The sequence below is a fragment of the Lactuca sativa genome, chromosome 6 (genome assembly GCF_002870075.4).
Source record: "Lactuca sativa cultivar Salinas chromosome 6, Lsat_Salinas_v11, whole genome shotgun sequence".
Lineage (NCBI taxonomy): Eukaryota > Viridiplantae > Streptophyta > Magnoliopsida > Asterales > Asteraceae > Lactuca > Lactuca sativa.
In genome coordinates, this window is record NC_056628.2 from 23,118,559 (window position 1) to 23,121,669 (window position 3,111).

Genomic DNA, 3,111 nt, shown 5'->3' on the forward strand with positions numbered 1-3,111 from the left:
AAGTACATTGATAGGAAAAGGTGAGCTGCTTAACTACTTGGAAGACATGGTGGGCAACTGTGCTACCATAAGGCAAGAAATCAAGATTAAGAAAGTTCGGTCCATATGAGTTTGAATTTGTCGTAAACTTTGGTTTTGACAAATTCACATGGATAGGAACACATACACCATTAAAATCTAAGTGTCATAAGATTCCCTCCTTCATGAAAATGACTGTGAGGAAATACTTTCACTAAGAGAGATTTTAAGAAGATAGTGATTGTGAAATTGAGTTCTCGAATTCGATTATGGTTACGGTATCCCTTTCCATGATTCGAATTGTGAGATTTGGCAATTAGTCTAAATTGTTTAGACACACATATGAGCTATCTAAAGGAAAGGTGTATAAGCTTAGATAAAGGATTATCAAAGCATTAGGTATTAGAAATATGAACTTAAAGAAATTCAATAGGCATTGTTTTTCTGAAAGTTAAGCTGTTTCTGAATACATGTCAAAGCTAGTGGGAGCATAAATGTTATGTTTATAATAATCATCATGATAGTGGGAGCATAAATGTTATGATTGTATGATTATTAAGGCAAGTATTGCAAGTTAGCAATATTAATTATAGAAAAACAAGAGTTACACCTTGCAAATTCGTAAGGGTTGTAAAGTTGTTTTGCTATAATTAAGGGAGAAAATATTATACTTCATTTCAAATCTAAAGGCTTAGGTTGTGGAATGTTAATAATTTAGTCAAGGGAACATAATGTGTTCACAAATTTCGATTATGATTACGACATTCCTCTTCATAGTTCGAATTTTGAGAACGTAGCACATAAAATATTATGGCAGGAGATTGATAAAGTATCAAATCTTTATGAAAGACATTATGCATCGTGTCCCATACGTTTCGGGTGTAGGATCGATTGCAAATGCTATAATATTTGACCATTCTAAAATTTTTCCAAATGTCTAGCGCATTTAGAGGGAAAAAGGACGAGAATCGGTTTTGACTAAGATAATTAAACAACTATCAAAGAACAATCCAAAGTTCGCTGAGGATTGGTCGTTTGTGAGTAGTTGGAAGTATAGTATTGGATGGACCATATCGACATTATTATGAATAGATAAGATTCTATAGAGAATGAGTTGTCATATGGTAAGTATGGAAAGTTTTCCATATTGGGAATTGAATATTGAAAATCTATGTCTAGATTAGAAATTTTTATGCAAAAGGATGTTCAAAGGAATGTACTTTGAGTGAGAGACATCATATCTAAGGAATTGTATTGTAACAATCTCCGATGGAGGACTTTGTAATATCATTGGCAATAGTCATTGTGATTTTTATGCTATGACATTACGAAAGGATCATTGCATAAAATGTTAAAATCTAGCATATTCCATAAGTGGCAAGAATTTGATGTTCTTTCACTTGTGAAAAGGATTGGGAGTTGTGAAATGAGTATGATTGGAAATGTGTTCATTTGATCTATTTCACAAAGTAAGAACCGTAGGTAAACATTGTGTGCATGCTAAGAACATGGGACAAGTGTTGTAATAATTCAAGTAAAAAAAGTTAATTACCCAAAACAACAAATAATGAGTAATCAATATGGTGATAAATAAAAGGTGTTTTATTTATGCTCAAAGGTTTGAGGCCATATGGGATTAGTATTATTCTTGTGTTTCACTTTGCATGTTTTAACTTCCTGAATAATTTAACTGGTTTAGAACAGTCAAATTATTCAAACGGGCCACAGTCGTTCATATGTTGGAAGTAGGTATGAATGAAGACTATCATGAATTGGTGTGTGGAATGTCTAAAGAGTATTAGACATAAGCAAATGTTTGCTGCAACGTTAATGAGTGCTTATGAATATGATTTGAGCATTGGATTAAACCCACGCTCACTTGGATCACTCCATGAATTGTATCACGAGTGATTGGTGAGACGATAACATCTTATATTCTTGAAACCGAGATGTGTGAGTTGTATCTTACAAATCGGTTGCACATTGATAATGTGTAAACGCACCAGTAACTTGGTGTCATAAAACATATTGTTGTGTGTGATTCGGTGAGTGAGTGCAAGCGAGCATTGAATCAAAGTTTATCCGTTCCTTTTATCCAAAGTAGGATAAAAACAAGATCTTTGGGCCCCTCGATGATTTAGTGATGAAAAACGTAAATGCTCGGCCGGGCTAGGGCTAATTTGATTTGTTCAATTAGTCAGTCATCACAAATTGGAAGTTGAGAAATAGTACAGAGAGAATGATTAGAAATCATGTCTTACGATATCTAGAATGGAGGAATATATGATCCCTTATCTAAAGGACATGCGTATCTGATAGGATCAGAGTTGACAGCGGCTTTGGAAAGCTACGATTGTAGATCAGGATCTGAAGTCATACGCAGAATAGTTATTAGACTTATCCAAGTGGAAGACTCTTGGATTAGTTTCTAAGTCCATAACTATTTTGGTATATACTTGACCCGATGGTGCATGGTCCTTTTGGGTTGCCTTCACCAAAGCAACTTGATAGGATGAATTATGGAGAGAAAGGATTAAATATGATTTATTAATATATTATGAGAATAATATATTAAAGGAGAAATCATATTGTTTAATTAATATTAGTCAAGAATTAATAAGAATTAAGTTTGTGACTAAAAGAGATAAATTAAACTTAAGGGACTGGAATTGTAATTATAAGATAATTGCAATTTGGGCTATGCATTACCTTATATTAAGGAGTGGACGGATTCTATGGGGAAACCCATTAGAAATCGTCCAAGGCCTTTAAGGAAAGGAGTCCATGGGTTGCTTAGGGCTTAAGCATCAAAATTAGGGTTTCCTTGTTAGATAACCCTAATGGCCTCACTATATATAGAGCCCTTATGCCCCCAAAAACGTGAAAAAAAGCTTTCTTCTAGGGTTTCCACATGTTTTGGGCAGCCTCCTTCTCTCCTCCTCTTCATCCTCTTGCTCTTGGTGTTTGTGAACCATTAGAGGAGTGACATTTGTGACTCTAAGCTTTCTAAAGTCAATACAAGAAGGAATTGTGATTATTATTGCTACATAACAATCAAGGTAATATCTTAAACCCATTCTTATGTTAATATGA